General features: G+C 40.2%; 1 protein-coding gene across 3 annotated transcripts in view; it reads left to right on the top strand.

Moving 5' to 3' along the window:
• Nucleotides 1-18,626, top strand: part of LOC117953663 (SPRY domain-containing SOCS box protein 4-like) — a 92,998-nt gene that overhangs the window by 68,705 nt on the left and 5,667 nt on the right. The window lies entirely within an intron of this gene.

The following is an 18,626-nucleotide window of genomic DNA, read 5'->3' as shown; positions in this document are numbered from 1 at the left end:
CATATTCTCACGTTTCATAAGCTTTCCCAGTGTTTGGGAATGTACTGGCAGACGTCTGGGATCGCACACTGTCTCGCATTCCTGTTAATTTTAGAAGCCAAAACCAATTTGATTCAAGCAATCCTGATATGAAGGGCTTTATAATTACAAACCTGCATGGGAACGGGACATGTGACCAATAATACATTCACCACAGTGCAGAGTGAATACTCTAACCACAAGGCTTTGAGCAGAAAAGGATTTCACTCATCATGCAGTGCAGATGTCTTGTTTATCATTAGATGGTTCTTAATAGGAGTGTTAAACCATTTTAGTTGAAATAAAAGTTTAACATTGTACATGACATAAAAGTGTACATGAAAAAACTGTAAAAGACTTTTGTACATTAAAGGAATAGTTAGCCTTTTTAGAAAATATGCATATTCACTTTCTTGCCAAGAATTAGATGAGTAAATGGAAACCACTCTAAGAGAGTTTCAGCTGAGCCAGGCTGGAGTAAAACAGGGATTGTGACCAAAGGCTAACCTTTGACCCCCATTAGGCCAACATGGATACAATATTCCAGGGTATGGTTCATTGCTCCCTTCCCTCTCTCCTGCACTGTCGGAGCTTGTATCCCAGCCTCCCTCCTCACTTCTTATTCTTTAGGGTTTCCTCTGAAGCTCTACTTTCTCTCTCTCCTCTTCATCTTCCCCTCTTTTCTCTTCCTTTTCATGCATTCCTCCTTGTTCTCTTGCTCTATCCTCGGGCTGTCTTCCAGCTCATCTTCTTCCTCAGTCTCTAACCTTTGGCTCAATGTTTATCTTCGTCTCCGCTGTCTTTTATTTTCTCCTCGCACCTCCCACATCTGTTGAGTGCTCAGCCGCTGCTACCTCCGGCTGTATTCCTCCTGCAGCCTTCAGTACATGTGAAGGGAGAAGTGGTACCCTCCGTTCTCCTGCAACACAGCAGCTCTCTCTCTCCGGCTCTGCTTCCTTACACCCGTCTGCCTCACCTCCTCTGCCCTTCCTTCCTTGCTACCTTTTCATGTTTCTTATGCCAAGTCCCTTCCTGTTTCTTCCCACCTCCATTCGCCTCCTGCTTCCTTCTTTCTTGCTTGCCAGCAACGGCTGCTTTGCTATCAAACACTCAGTATCAATAGCAACACTTCTCCTTCATCAGCCAACGCAAGGCGAGGCCTCCTGCGTCCTCTTTTCCTCTGCTATTCTCCACATTTGAACGACACCATCGTGTGTCTACAGACTGCATCTGCCCTCCTCTCAAGCTCAGTCAAGACCAGCAAACTTATCACAAAATACAATTTATAGAATCTGGGCATGTGTAAGATATGTGTATTCCTGCTTCTGATTAAAATTGCATACAAATGTATCCAGCATTTAAGGAAAACCTTAAACTTTAAAAAATTAACATACCAACATCTCCTGGAGGGTTCCAGCTTACCATTGTCTTTCTTGTGGATGATGTCTTGAGGCTGCAGCTGTCATATCCCTCCACAGCGCTGGTGGCAGTACAGCAGGGATCCCCATTCAAAGGATGAATAACCCAGAATGGGAATTCTTGTTTGAGTATCGTCTCTATGGCTGCACTTAGTTCATCACTCATTAATGATTAAAAATATTAGCAGCTGAGATACACGTTCCTTTTTTCAACACATTGACTGAAGCGCCTCCCAGGTTTTATTTACTGCCATTATTGAGGAACATAAAACTATCAAAACTCTTGTTTTCCCTTTGCAATCAGACGACACAGTCATGTAACCCAAGTCGGTGCATGGATTTCAGCATCTTCCTAAAATCCACTCATAGTTCACTGGAAGAATGACATTCATCCAGAATCCGAAAACTGATAAATATGCACTATAATTATTTTTAGTTTTTAGTTTAAACAGATTCAAATGACTTGTTTCCTACTGGCCTACTCTATCTGTAAAGTGTCTTGAGATAACTCTTATCATGAATTGATACTATAAATAAAATTGAATTGAATTGTTTCTTCAAAACTTTTATAATTTCTGTCAAACTGTTCTACTCTCTCTATCAGGAATGCTTCAAACAAATTGGATGCTGACATTGTTTAACTAGTATTGCCTACTATTGAGTGGCTACTGATAAGTGACATAAAGCTTATTTACACAGAGGGACTACAGTCTTAGATTAGAGAGCGGTAAAGACAGTTTGTTGTTGTTGCAGCAAAACAGAGTCAACTCTATTTACAGTTGCCTCAAAGAAATTAGAAAGGTATCTGGTACATCCTGCAATAGACATGATGATAGTCAATGCTCAGTAAATACAGTAAGAGGAGGCTCACAATGCAGAGCTTTACAATACCCAGTAAATTATGATTAATAAGTTAACTCTTCAATGTAATACTCTAAGAGATACAAATGAATGCTGAATGCTAATACCTATAATTACTAAAACATGTAGTAATGTGTGTGTGTGTGTGGTGTAAATAGTTGCTGCAAGTGTATTTCATGCTACTACTGTATGCATCAAAATGGCAAGTTACAGCAGCATAAAACATAATTTAATTGCTTTCATGTGGATTTTGATGAATGATTCATAAAAATACTGCAACAGAAATATCCACAAATAATAAATAAATAATCATAATTGTTAAATTATTAAATAGTAAATGTTGAAATTCTTACATTTTCATATTTTTTCAGAACTTCTAAGCAGTCCAGACCTTTTCCCTTCCTTAGTATAATGGTTAGTTTTATTACCACAGTGAACAAATGAAGCGGTGTTCCATAAACACACCCAGCACCTGATTCTGGACTGTTAGTACCTTGACCTTTTGGATTCCTGCTTGTCCAAAGTATCCTCATGTTACACGTTTACTCCTAACTAGAGCCCGACCGATAAAGGATTTTTAAGGCGGATACCGATACAATTATTGGGGTATTTAAAAATCTGATATGCCGATATATCGGTCACATCGGTCCGCTGATATATTGGGCGGGCTCAACTCCTAACACCATTGTTTACAGTCGTCTTTTAACAGTTGTTGTTTTTGAAAGACGTGGGCCTCTCACATCCTACACGTCACACATTTGTGTTATCCCCCTCTCTCTGTTATTATCAATGCGCTTATGTTTGGTCTGTCTGTCACCGTAATCTGAGTGTGTGCACCTCACAGATTATAGTTTACTCTGAATGTGTGTTTGTGCATGTGCTGCGTATGTGTCACCCTTTTTTGTTTTTTGTGCCATCTTCATCATAATTGTAGGATCCAGTCGTTTCGAAGCTTGACCTTATACTACGAACAAACAGTCAGCATATCTCAGCTTCGGCAACACTAATTCCAACTGCTTTTTGAAGGGAAAAAAAATCGGTCGCTTGTGATTGCCTGAACTTTATGGAAGTGCAAAACTAAATTGCTCTGGGAGGAGTTGAGTCTAGTGCATTCCTTTGTGATGAAATGCTGTAATTTACCTCTTTGTATCCACCTCCCTCATCAGTTTACTTAGGTTAGGGATTTCTGAATGACTTTGGGCAATTTCCAGACTGCAGCCATGAACTTGCTGCGTTCAGCTGCAGATTGTACTTGTACTGGAAGTAGATGTGAGCATTAGAGATGATGACACATAATTTACAGTTGTATTCTGTTATAAAGGGAAGCTCTTTTACCTGTTTCTGTAAATCCGCTGCTCTCCAATTCAAAACCGTGGAGGTGGAGTATGACACTGCACTGAAAATTTGTGTGCGTGTGTGTGTGTATGTATGTGTGTGTGTGTGTGTGTGTGTGTGTGTGTGTGGTTGCATGCATGCGTGCATGCGTGCAAACTCTGACCTGGTGGGTAAAGCCAGTGAAGGATCAGCCGGGTCTGCATGCGTGTGACAGCTCCTGCTTGTTTACGTGTTAATACACGTGAGTGTGATTTTCCCACCTTCTTTAACACGTGATCTAGTGAGGCTACAGCAGCAGCAGCCAAGTTTTTCCTCTACTTCACCTTGAACTTTTCTCTCCTCCCTTCGTGTGCTTTTATCTGTTCTGTTTTAAACCTTTCCACCTCGTCTATCTCAACTTTAACTCCTTCACGTCTGTCTTGGGCCGTAAAACCAAAACAATGAGCTAAAAGACGCTGGCATGCAAGGGGGCGCTGACGTGAACTTAGATCTGGGCAATATATCAATATTTTGTCAATATTGTGATAAGAGACTAGATCTTGTCTGAGATTTTGGATATCGTAATTTGGTAATATGGCATAAGTGTAGTCTTTTCCTGGTTTTAAAGGCTGCATTACAGTAAAGTGATAACTCACCAGACTGTTTAAGCTGTTCTATTATTTGCCTTTTTTCCACTTAGTCATTATATCCACATTACTGATGATTATTCATCAAAAATCTTATTATGTAAATATTTTGTGAAAGCACCAATAGTCAACACGAGAATATCGTTGCGGTATCGATTTCAAGATATTTGGTCAAACATATGGTGATATTTGATTTGCTCCATAACGCCCAGCCCTAGGGGAACTGCAGAGTCAGGTGATCATTCTCTGTGGGTTTGGAACCCACCACCTATCAGTAACAGCTTTTCTGTTTGACAGGTTTTCCCTTGTTTACATAAACATATTGATTTGAACAGCTTTAGCCAATTATGTTTCTTTTTCATTTTTATCTTATAAAATCCATGGACACTCATTCTCTGTCACACTGTGAAGTGGGTTACTCAACATCAAAACTTTCTCTGCAGATTGCAAACAGGCATGAAGGATGGTTTATCTTGGTTCAATTACCTGCATTTACCATAAGCAGGAACATTAAATGAGGGTGTACTTGGTAAATTATAAAAACAGATTTCCTCTAATGTTGACATTTTAATGAATAAGGTCTGCCTTCCTGCAGCTTGTAACTGTCAGGGATATCTCCGGGTCTATGCTCTCTCCTTTTCTATTTATTACCCTCTCTCTTCTTGGTGTCTATCCTTCTCCTTTGTCTCATAAACTCTTCCCATCTTCACTCTCCTTAATCCCACTTACACTTTTCTCCTCTTCTTTACCCCAGTCTTCCCCCTCCTCCGCACCCTTTATTTTTCCATGTCTCCTTCGCATCCTTCCTCCTCCTCTTCCTCTTATCACTCTGCCTCTTATCCCAGAGGAGACGGATTTACAGTAAAGCAGGATGGTAAAGAGAGAGCAGGGCTTTAAAAAGAAACACTGGCAAGGCTTGTATTACCACCAACTCCTCTCTATGAGCCAGATTTGCCCACAGTGCCCATCTTTCTGCATGATACTAATGTGGACACTAAGATATGACTCATGACTCATTCTGCAGGATCTGCACGAACTATTTAAGCATGCACCAAAGTTAGCTTTTCCAAAAACCTCAAGATGGAGTTTGCTCAGGGAGGACATAAAAAAAACACATTTTCACACCCTCCTCTCCTGAAGCTCTGTGTGACGGACTTAGTACAACTGTTTGTAGCCATTAGAACTCCCACCTGGTAGCTTCATCCTTTTTTATTACAAAAGGCTTTTCCTACAAATACTCCATGGATTGTGGCAACATTACTGCATTAGTTCTGCACAGCACACTGCTTCAGTGTGTGTTGCAGTGTGCTTGTGCTAACAACTGGGGGTGTAGGAGGAAATATGCTAGGGAAGAGGATACAGGACACCACCGGAGGTATATTAGTTCCGGATAACGCCAACTTCCCTCAGTAAAAGACGCCGGTGTTTGGAGTTTGCTTAAAAAGGAGGACACTCGGAGGGTAATGGCTACACCTCCTGATAAACCTTTTCTGTGTTGTGTTGTTATTACGTGAGGTTTAAATACGGTTCATTTGTTCAGTTTCTGTCTTTGTCGTGACTTGAGGAATAGTCTTGCATTGCTAGACCTTCCTCCACAGCGCTGCAGAGGAGGGGCTGGCTAGTCCACAAAGCATTCTGGGATGGGAGAAAAACGTGCTCTGGTTTATTGGCATTTCTTTAAACCAGTCACAGTCGTCGTGGCGATGTTAAGTGCCGGACAGAGCAACGGTGTCTCTCTCAGCAGTTACCCATAGTCCTCAGAAATCAACCGGAGGTTAGAACGCCGACACAAAGAACATTTGGCGGAATTTCCGGCGGAAATGAAACTGCCAGATGTCCCTCTTTTCAGCCGGAAAAGCTGCTGTCTATAATAAAAATATTAATAATAATAATAACAATAGATTGAAATTTTATATCGCTTTTTCAAAGTCCTTGAAGATGCTTTACATGCAAATCAAACCAAAACAAGCAGTAATCATTTCATGACAAGCATTCATGAGCTGTTGATGTAGAAAAGTAAAATGTATTTTATAGCATTTTTAGCATTTCTGACCTACCACTGGATTCATTTTAATAGGTTCACAGCTCATTCTATGTCTGTTGTTGCTCCCCACATTTCCAGTTGGTGTAAAGTGTGAGCAACGGGCCTCTCCAGAAGATTTAGCCAAAAGTCCCCATTATTAAGTATGTTTGACAGTCAAAGCTGTATTCGTGTCAGAGAATTGTTGAAGTGGCTACCTAATTAGCAAACTTATGTGTCTTTCTTGTGAAATGTTTCTGTATTCATGTCAAGCACAGGCCTCCAGGGACTGCCGGAGACATGTTTCAAACAGACAAGGGAGGATGAAAAATTATGTTTTAAATGTCTACTCTAAGGCGTGTCATTTCTGTTGCGTGACAGTTGCGTGGATTTCCTACACACCAGAAACGTGTCTGACGGCGGCGCTGCTGCCAGTGGCATACAGGGAGTGCTATCTCGGGACATAGTGCCGACAGATTCAAACGCTGAAAATGAGTGGGCTGTCTGTTTATTTCAATAACATTAATAACTTGATGTAGCTGGGAAGAGCCTATAATGTAAGCCTACCTGATGTTGGACTGTTAAGCAGAACACACACTACGTTGTTATTGTAGCCTATCCTGTCTTTTTTCTTACATTTATATTTGCATTGATGTCAAAACCTAGAGACTTTCAAACATCAATATGCCATTTATTAATATGTAATTGTGTCAAAATTACATATAAACATCTTTTCCTATGCTATTTTGCCTGGAAACGCTTCCAACATGCTCACATGTTGCATGGAAAATAGGCATTGATTCTATTTCAAAATGCATGAGTTTTTGGAAGGAGGGATCATCCCGCTGCGACTACGGCTGGGTGTCATTTGACATTTTTTGATGTAGTTGGAGCCACTGACAAGTAGTGAAGTTCAGTAGGACAACATGTGACTATCAGATCTATTTGCCCTTGAGCAGGGTATTTAGTTTGTTTACACCACACCATTTGAGTTTTTCTTGGATTTCTTTTTTTTTGGACAGGTGTGTCTGTTGGTCGTGTTGATTTCATGTGTTTGTGACCTTGCATATGCGTGTGCTCTTTACGTCTGCTTTTCTTCCTGTCAACATGTTTGTGGAAATGTGTCCTTTAATGTGTGTTTCACGTTCAGAGCGTAACACACCACAGTGGGTGGTTAGTATGGCATTAGATTAGAAAAAGCTCCGGACTGCTGTGAAATATAACACAGTAGGTGACATTATTGAGCTGTTGGTAACGTTAACCTGTAACTGATTTCTCTGTGTATATGTATACAGCTCTGGCGTCCACATTTTTACCACTGTTGTTGTGTGAAAGCCTTGTAATTACAGTTCTGTTCATTTTCCTACAATATTGACTTTAATTAAAGGATTAAAGGATTATATGCTCCTCTAAATTCTTCAACCTCTTGGGCTTAGAAGCACTTCCAAGACCAAGCAGATGATAAAAACTGTTTTGTCATCAAGCAAAACACACCTGTCTTCTGTCTCTTGTTGACATTTTGAAGATAATACAGCTTTCCACCCGGCAGAGATGCTTCTGGCCAGAGAAGATCAAACACTCGAAGAGTACAAAGAGGAGAAAAGATACAAAGAAGAGTGTGAAAGAAAGACAGGGAAGAAAAGTGATGAAGAGTAAAGAAAGCAGGGAGAAGGGTTTCTTCTTTGCTGGTGTAAGAGGAGAGAGGTGTATTGTTACAAATGAGATGGCAATAGGAGAGAGGAAGACTTGAATGGGAGAAAGAGGAGAGGATCAAAGGCCGTCTATATGGAACATGTGTGTTTGTCATTACTAGGGTTGGGTATCGTTTTTTTTTCCAACACCAGTGCTAACTCGATACTTTTAAAACGGTGCCGGTGCCTCAACCGAAATAATATATTTATAATGTATGCAATTTAAAATATAAAAAAAAGGAGCACAAAATGACCGTTGGCGACATTAAAGAATGGCTTGTATATTGCAAAGGCCATAATAATAATGTAAGGGATATTTTACAATAACTTAAAATGCACCACAAGGCTTGCAAGCTTCAAGTAAAACGTCTCTGTGTTTTTCTGACGACAGCTGCCCTCAGACGGTTACTCCCCGGTGTTGGGATCGTCTACAGGAAAATACAGTCACACTTTACACTGCTTACCGTAAGCTGTCAGCATTTAAACCGCTGTGTTTAATTCAGCTACTAGCTAATGGTTAGGTACCGTTAGTGGTGGAGGAAGAGACATAATTACTTTAGTAAAAGTAAAAGAACCACAATGACAACGCTACTTAAGTAAATATAAAAAGTACCTGTTTTTAAATGCTCAGGGCGGCTGTGGCTCAGTGGTAGAGCGGTTGCCTGCCAATCTGAAGGTTGGTGGTTCGATCCCCGAACCACCATTGTCGAAGTGTCCTTGGGCAAGACACTGAACCCCGAGTTTCCCCCGGTGCTGCGCATCGGAGTGTGAATGTGTGTGAATGTTTATCTGATGAGCAGGTGGCACCTTGTACGGCAGCCCCGGCCACAGTGTATGAATGTGTGTGAATGGTGAATGTTTCCTGTAGATGTAAAAGTGCTTTGAGCAGTTGTTAAGACTGGAAAAGCGCTATATAAATACAGCACATTTACATTTACTTTAAGTATCAAAGTGAAAGTACTTGCATAACAATGTATTCTCTTAATATCTATATTGTAATAATAAAAAAACAGAATGGGTTCTGGCATTTTATTGAAGTTAGTTTTGGGTTAATGTAATTGTGCTTACCATCTGTGGCCCAGTTTACATTCGGACTTACTATTCTGGATCTATCAGGATGATCTGCATGAAGCTGAACTTATTTCCCACGGGACAGTGAATGCTGCACACATTTATCTAGCGAGAACACACAGGCTTGGACAACAAGTAGGCTACGTGGCTTCACAGCTGAGGAGGCCCAGGAGTGTTTTTAAGATATATTTACAGGTTGTATATATATTTCCCTATGTGAACGGATGCTTCACACATGACCAAGCAGAGCAGCGATAGTACCGGGAGCAGTACGCGCCTGGCCAATAAATGTTATTGAAGGGCGGGTCTAGGTGTGGCTATAGTGGGATTCGTTATACTACAAAGTATTTTTACTTCGTTACATTCTACCACTGGGTAGCGTACCGTGCAGCGATGCTTCTGAAAAAAAAAAAAAAAAACTCAGGCACCAAAATGAGGAACCAAAATGTTGGTTCTTAGTTGGTCATGATACTACCGTTTACGTTGGAAGCTTGTTTTGATACCCAATACTAGACATTACACTATATTTTCATCAAAGGGAAGTAGAGCTGGGCAATATGAAGAAAATCAGATGTCATCATATTTAGGACCAAATGCCTCAATGGCAATATTGCGACGATATTGTAGGGTTAACAGTTGGTGCTTTCACAAAACATTTAAGATATTTCTGATAAATCAACACTACCGCGGATACAATAACTTGTGTTATGTGCAAATAATAGAACAACTTGAACCGTCTGGTAAGTTCAGAAAATGACTTCACTTTACTGTTTACTGAGAGTGCTTATGTCAGATTACGATATCACGATATGCAAAATCTAAGATGATATCTAGTTTCATATCCCTAATTATACTGATATATTGCCCATTCCTAAGGTAAAGTAAAAAAGTCAGTATATTTATCCTAAGTGTTTGTTTTAAGTTGTGTACGGATTTGGTCAAAATTGTAATAACCAAAAAAAAATTTTTAAGTTTTATCTATTTTTCTTCTGTGTCAGTGACCCCTACTTATGCACGTACGTTAAATAATTGTTTTAGTCGTGCAACAGTTGCGTAGATCCAAAGTCCTCAGAAATCCATCGGCGTTTACAATAACAACACAAAGAAAGCGGAAGGTAACAGACCTCCGGCCAAAAGGAGTGACATCCGGCGCAATTTAAGGCAATTTAAGACCTACAGTCTATGGTCGCCGGAACTAGGGGTGCGGAGGGTGCTGCAGCAGGGGGACAAACGTAAACCACAATTAATAATTACATACATTTTTTTGAATTAATTGCTTATTGATATTAACCTATTCCATTTCATTACAATTAAATGTAATTTGATTTTTAAATTTGCTTGGTAAGCGATAAACATATAATTTGATCAGAATGAATCCGCCAATTCTGCCATGAGCAAGTACGCCTCTGACACTCATTCATGAGCGAAGATAGTTTTTGGAAACTTTCCCGGTAGGAAACGGTACAGAAGTTAGCCTGACGATAACATGGCACAAAAGCGAATTTCTGATTTCTTATTAAATCAGTCACAGGATAAAAGGCCTAATAGACCTGAGGCAGAAACCCCAGTAACTGTAACCGAAAAAAGTAAAAGCAGCACCTCTACACCTGTCACTCCCACAGCATTTAATTAAATTCAGTGATGTGTTTTATACTGTTGTATTTTGTGGCTCAAGCCTATTCAGCTTGTATAGGGGGACCAGATTTCCCGGAACTAAAACAGGGACACTTTGTGCATGACCGTAGTGCTCGTGCATGCACACGCTTTTTAATGTGAACATGTGCCAGCCCAGGTCAGACATAGACACAGACAGATTAGACCCAATGTTGCCAACAGCACACATAGGCCTACTGCTCCCAACGCAATGGGGTATCTCAGTCATGAATCCTCTTGGTATGTAGTCTACATATCTAAGACATTTAGTGAGTTTCGCTTGGGACCAACTTTATTTTTCAGAAATAAAGCATTCTTTTGGAAAATGCCCCCACTGAACTTGTAAAAAACTTTGTGAAAAGGTATCTTTCATTGCATGGCACTAAACAAATTATTTGGAGCTGCTGCCACAGGCTTGAACTAAAGTTATGGTAACACTTTGTGGCAGGGGTGGGCAATTAATTTTCCCAAGGGGCCACAAGAGAAACTGGGACTGTTGTGGAGGGCCGGACCAATAGGCTATTAATTTGTATCTGTTTATAAAAAGCAGTAAATTGTAAGGTCTTTTATATGGTGCTACTGGTAAGCATACAAATGTTATGATTAAGACATGAAAAAGGGAAACAGACATAGTACAACATGCAGTTATGTCACTATTTAATCAACATCCATGAATGCAATTGTGACCAAAATGTGCATGTTCTTCACCATTTTTCAAAGAACAGCATTCAATGAACTTGATATAACGCTATTACTATTTTGTTTGTAATCTAATACAGCAAATCCAAAGCTTTTTTTAAAACTTTTTTCTTAGAACATAAAAAAAGTGAAGCAGACATAGTACAAAATGCCAACATTATGTCACTATTTTGCATTTCATGTGCAAATAGGCCAGTTTATAGTTAATTCATTAGTGCAGTCACATCAACAGCAGATGCAAAATCAGCCATGCAGTTTACATCTGAGAGCTCTGGGATGTCTTTGCCTTTCATATCCCAACACTCTGGGATCTCTGCACCTTGGCCAGGCTGAGCCACCTGACAGCTGTGTGGTAGCTTATGTCACCGTGTTCCGTTTCATGCTTCTCTAAAAGTGACACAAACTGCCTGTGATTTAATGCTCTTGCCCTGATGAAGTTACAGCATCAATAACATGGTTTTAGCATTGACTTACACAAAACCTGCTGATGTATAATACAATGCAAAAATACCAGTTTCAGTTCAGTTCAGTTCTGTTCTGTTGCCTGTCAGAATCGGACAACCAGTGGTTGTAACACATGCCAGTTTCTTCCATGTAAGTCCCATCTTGTCAAGACATGCATTTACCTAGTGAACAAATTACTCCGTCGTCGTCCCTTTCATTGGCCGCATTGCTGCCAGATTCTCCGTTAACTCAAAGTCTTTCGTCCCACGGACAGTAATTTGTAACTGGGCTGTGTCACGGACATCACAGCTTCAGTCCAGATCCAAGTAGAAAAGTTCAAAACTGTCTGCTTTGCTTTGCAGTTAAATCTCCAAGTTTCCCGCAATGTCCTTAATCCTTCTTGTTATGGTTCGCCTGGAAAGCGGCACAATCACAAACGCCTCTTTTTTTCTCTGGGCCTATTAGCGCAGCAGAGTCCACCAAACAGTCCTTAACAGGGCCAGATTAGAACCCCCATGGGCCCCCCTCCTCCCCAAAACACCCACACCCTCCAAAGGAGGTGATAAAAAATCTTTTGATAACCAGCAAACTGCAGGCAGCTGATAGAACCTTTTCACACACACGCACACACACACACACACACACACACACACACACACAAACACTCACACGCACACACACACACACACACACACACACACACACACACACACACACACACACACACACACACACACACACACGATACTAAGGCCCACCAGGTGTGTGATTTGACATGCCAAATTCCCTTGTTTTTTTGCAGTTTAACTCACAAAGTTTCAGATGTTCGTCATATGTTGTATTTCTCTGCGTGTTCAGTAGTAGTAGTAAAGCCGATTCCAATTATAATCCTTCAACACAGCCATCTGTTCTCCTTAAACTAAGCACACAGCTTTACCTTTGACTTCAGTAAATACATACTTAGAAGTCCATGTGTGGTTCAAAACTCGGCGCTCTGTATTGACCATTCTTTTTTCCCATGAGCTGACATTTATTGCCCCTTGCAACCATCATGTGATCATGCTTAACAAATCCTAATTCATGATGATGTGCCCACGTACCTAATGCCAGAAAAATTACAGACTATGAACACCTCAATTCCTGATGATTCATGGGATATTAAGGAATGCATGAACACATAAATCATTAATTACATAATGCATAATAATACATACAACTTAAAGTGGCCATGTTATGAAAAATGTATTTTCTGGGATTTGGGGTATTATTTTTTGTCTCTGGTGCTTCCACACAATAATAAAAACTTGGAGACAAAAAACTATCGATGCTGTTTTGAGTGAGATACGGTTTCTGAATGTCCTCTGCCTTCAGTCTCTGACAGACAGTTCAAAATATGCACGGCTTTCTACTTCACTAGTCAAGATGAGGTGGCTAACCATAGCATATGCTAGTGCTAGCATATTAGCTCGTTCGCAATGGCAAAAAACTGGTACAACATACACCAGTTCACCATAAGCTCCAAAAGAACTACTTCATGTCCTTGTTCTGAAGGTATTCCACAAGTACCCCTCGTTTAGAAGAAGTCTCCCAGCTAATCCTACCTTGTACTGACCAAAGTTGGAGAAAGAGTTATCTAGCTGATGTGATCTTACCTAGCTACTGAGCATGTGTGACTCTTACCACATATAGTATACAAGTGAGATGTCTCACTCTGTAGCTAAAACAAGTGAGATGTCACAACAGAGACCTAAACACATAGGGTGAAAACAGAAAACATGGTGTTTTTTGAAAATGAAACCATGTAAACCTATTCCGGTACAACTTCAAAATAAAATTATGAACCTTAAAATGAGCATAATATGGGTGGGTGCTTTAAGTGTTACCAGTGTTTTTCTTACCAACAACACACACACACAAATGTAATCTCATTTAATAGAGCAGATAGCTTCCCTAACATTCATTCCGTAGTTTTCTCAAAATCGGGACTGTCCCAGTCAAACCGGGACATCTGCTTGTAGTAGGCCTATTCTGTACCATTGTTGTAGCTTTGTGCCAATATCCTGCATACCTGTGCCTAGTTTTGCCTTGTTTTGGATTTCCTCCTTATTTTAGTTTTTCTGCTTGTGGAGCGTTGTGAAGGACGATGTGTGGTGTGTGCTGGTTGACTTTGGCTGAAAATGTCAGCACCCCCAATTGAAAATACGTTCCCGTGGCCATGCTACAGTCTCCTCTTTCTTTAAACAAGCTAGTTAGCCTAGCTTGCTATGGCATGCTCCAGTCAGTAGCAACTGCTAACAAACGCCGGCTCTTAAAATATAAGTCAGCCGAAGCTTGGATGCTGTTTCCACAAATATGTCCACAAGCACTTTTATCCTCTCTAGAAAAATGTACAATAACTGTAGTGTCATAACAGTTAATATTTCTTAACACAAAAAGAGAGGATAATTTAGATTTCAGTTTGGCATTAAGAGTTTTCTTCTTCCACTGACTTTCTCTCTAGTTTTTCCTCAACCTTCATTTGTCGGGCTTTATTTAGCTCCCGGCACCCTCCCCTCGGGTCAATTTTTACATCCATCATAAAAGTGATGCTGCTGTTGCCACTTTCACCCTCTCTCCCATTATCATTGTCTACACACAATAAATCGTGCTCTGTACTGCTGTGCACTGCATCTCATTACAGGTGTCATGTGTCACACTGTGTGCCCTTATTACTCTGTGTTCCCATCGCAGCAGACCCAGGGTCACAACTCAGATGCACATAAAATGTTTAATCAGGGAAGTTCTTTACAAGCTGTGATCATTTCACACATCCAGTAGACCTCATCAGTAAAACTGTATTACAACATTCATAGAGGTCTGCCGCCTTCGTATAATATCTCAATATTCATATCTCATGAATCAATCACAGCAGATTGTGATGAAAACAACAAGTTGACAAAAGGTCGCTGACTCTCAGTGCTGTCAACATGTTCCTGAGCAAGAGGACATAAAGCACGTCACATGATTCTTCTGTTTTTTTTTTATTTTTTATTATCATACCATGGGGCGGCTGTGGCTCAGTGGTAGAGCGGTTGCCTGCCAATCGGAAGGTTGGTGGTTCGATCCCCGCCCCTGCAGTCATTGTCGAAGTGTCCTTGGGCAAGACACTGAACCCCAAGATGCCCCTGGTGCTGCGCATCGGAGTGTGAATGTGTGTGAATGTTTATCTGATGAGCAGGTGGCGCCTTGTACTGCGGCCCCGGCCACAGTGTATGAATGTGTGTGAATGGTGAATGTTCCCTGTAGATGTAAAAGCGCTTTGAGCAGTTGTTAAGAATGGAAAAGCGCTATATAAATTCAGCACATTTACATTTACCATATCAATTACACAAGGGTTAATTTTCTACACATATTCACACATTACATACAGGGCTGAAATATACACACATTCTCAGGACCTATACATATACCTATTCACAAATTATTTTATTTTTATTATTATTATTATTGTTACAAGGAATCAACCTATATGGATTTTTTTGTGCCGATACCGATTCTTTTTCCTATCCACCTTAGCTGAGGAACCGATACGGGCTGCCGATTTTCTTAATCAGGCCATCACAAAATGTCCTTTGTCAACACATTGAATAATTTAATTGAACAATAAACCTGAAAAGTAGCTATTGACATGAAGTGGTTGATTTGTAATTTAAGACTGCCATGGTGCTAGTTGTGGAGGGGCAGTGCACGGTTTGCAGGTGAATTGCAGCGTCTCCAGTAACACAGAGCTGCCTGCGGACGCCTGTCTGTAAATAATACCGAGAAAAACCTATTGGCGAACGCAGCAAAAACGCAAATATCGGTCCGATATATCAGCTGGCCGATTAAATCTGTCTATCACTTATTGTTACATACCATATATTATTGTTATTTCATTTTTATTAAATGGAGAGATGTCAGAGTGAGGCGGCTGCACATGGACACAAGACAGGCGCTCAGGCAGTTGGGGTTCATGCCTTGGTCAAGTTCTCTTCAGTTTCTCCTTAGGGGTCACTTAGGATTCACAACGCAGTGTAAGTAACACTTTTTAATTCAGCTCTGGAGAGATTATTGAAGGGTGTCTTATTATTATCTGGCCTGAGAAAACAGTTGTTTTAACCAAAGTGTAACCAACAAAATAACCCCCCCGTATCTCAGCAGTGAGCTACAGGTGACGTCATCCACCCACAGTGATGAGATTCAGGCCTGCAGCATTTTTGAAATATAGTTCTTCTTGATGCACTGAAAGTCTAACGATGCAGGGGTAAATGACTTGCTGCTGCTCATGCTCACTTTCTCCTCTCATTAGCGTGGAAGAATTATTAATACAAGTTATTAAGCCCAGTTTATTACTTGTGTAATGCAATACAAGGCCATTATACACATCTGGAGGGCAGTGAATGATTCATGTTGAGACAGCGTTTTGTTAAAAAGCAGCTACTGGGTCGCCTATCGCTACAACGATATTATCAACAGATGGGTATTACTTCTTCTGCAGTCTGCACCTTTAAAGCATTATACATAGCTACAGAACCCACTGTAACAACTGTGTAATTTTACTGTGTAGTTTTTAGATCTTTTCCAGTAAATTAAACAGGTGCCATGACACAATTTCACATTTATTTACAAAAAGCAACTAAAATATGATTTGACAATTTTATTAGTAAGCTCTTCCAGACATTAAAAACAAACAATTCTTTTTAATAAAAAGAATAAATATAAAGTGTGATTTTTTAAATTAACGGCGCATCTTGAAGAAGACAATACGTATTGATATTTTCTCTTCGTATGGATAATATTGGATCATTGAGGATTGAATTGATACATTGATCTAGATCATTGTATCAGTACACTGCAATATGTTATACATATATTAGATACTATAAGCTAGTCTTATACATTATGATGTCATCTAACCTCACCTATAATGTACTAAACATATGATCATGGTAATTCTTTCATAAACCATCTCTCTATTTTACAAAGTTTTAAGTTTTTAAAACAAAACTGCTGCTAAAATCAATATGTTTAACAATGGTTCAAATGACGACTTGTCAGAGGGTCTCTCTGTCTGTGAAGATCTCTCCATGACAAACCCACAGATCCTTTTCACTTGACTCAGCTATACCAAGCGTTTGATTTTATGGCCCAGTCTCAGTGCTCTCATCAGAGTTGTTTCCAGCCACAGCGCTGTACGTTGCCTGGCCAGCAACAAACAGCAGACAGACACAGTTAGAGAGTAGGTGGTCGACACAGTGGAGCATTTAGCAGCTAAAGAGCCATAGATTTCCCTCTGGGGATGGAGACCAACACAGAACTAAACATAATGCTAAATGAATGCTGGTTTGTGTTTGTTTAGGTGTAATGTGATATATCAGTGTTTGCAACGTGTTTCGGCTTCCCAGTGTCTCAAATGAAAAAAATCTGTTACTGCGGCTTTTAGGTTTAAGTCCTCTGGACATCAGGCTTTGTGGCTGTTGTTATAAGACATCTTAAGGCATTATGATAAAAGGCTTATAGAAGCCATTAGAATACATTAGGTAATCATTAGAAGTCATTATGAAGGTATTAATAATACATTGTAGATATGGGCTCCATAGAAAGTATTCCTGATATTATCTGGCAGACAAAGCAGTGCTTTACATTGAGGTAAAAATATCCCTGGAGATTTGAGGGTGTTTTGATTTCTTTCTGTTATATCACTAAAGGGGGCTAATTAAGTCTTTATTTTTGTCTTTAGAGACTAGGACGTTTGAACTTTTTCAGTCTACTTTTCACTTTTATTATTTCAAGTGTTTTCCTCAGAGAAACATAGAGTGCACAGGGCCTCCTTCCTCTCAGCAACCACAGTGTTGTCTGCCAAAATTGTCTCCACATAACTGTGCACTAAAGAGCCAGCGAGTATGCTCAGATTAATTGGATCTGGTACAAAATAGCTCCCCTTAGTAGATACATTTGCACATGTCACGCACACACAGAGCTTACTCACCAAGATTCAAACATTTTCACCACGGTAATCTCAATTTGACATTTTCAGATGCTCTGTGGTTCTAGTCGACCCTTCCACTGAAATAGCTGCTTTTCTCTGGATGCCGGCAGAACAAATTAGGCTAACTGTGAGTCAAATAGAGGCCAAACAACACAGCGTCATCATGAATTGAAGTGGTCATTTCTAAGAGCGCAGATGACCATTAATGTGACATTGCAAGGACGCACTTATGTACAGATGAAGTGCATGTGTGTGTGTGTGTGGCTGGGTGTTTGAAGTGACTGGATTTTCTTTTATCTTGTTGGTTTAACCTTGAACACACACACACACACACACACAAAAACACACACACAGCGGTGCAGGTACAGAAGCAGGTGGTAGAGGACGTCTAGAATAACAAACTGTGATGGAAGAGTCTGCTTTTTCCTCAACAAAAACAGCAGGGAGAAACAGACTGATACTAGCTGTGCTGTAATATAACTCGGGGTTCTTGCAAGGCAGTTCACACCCCCAAAATAAAATAAATTCCACTAATTTCAGCCTGTTAAGATAGTCTGACATTGCCAGACCTATATCCATCGTGCTGTGGAGTAAGGTCAGGCTACACCACAGATTCTACACATTCTGGGATAGGAGAAAAAAAGAATTCTCTAAGTTGTTTGAATTTCTTTAAATCAATTGCAATCGTCTTGGACAGCACTACTTTCCGGCAAAATAGTCTTGAGAAGGAACTTGTGGAACATTTGGACCCTGCAAAAGGAACCTCTACATACAATATTAAAT

This window comes from Etheostoma cragini, chromosome 12 (assembly GCF_013103735.1).
Source record: "Etheostoma cragini isolate CJK2018 chromosome 12, CSU_Ecrag_1.0, whole genome shotgun sequence".
Taxonomy (NCBI): Eukaryota; Metazoa; Chordata; class Actinopteri; order Perciformes; family Percidae; genus Etheostoma; species Etheostoma cragini.
This window is presented reverse-complemented; position numbering and strand designations above follow the sequence as displayed.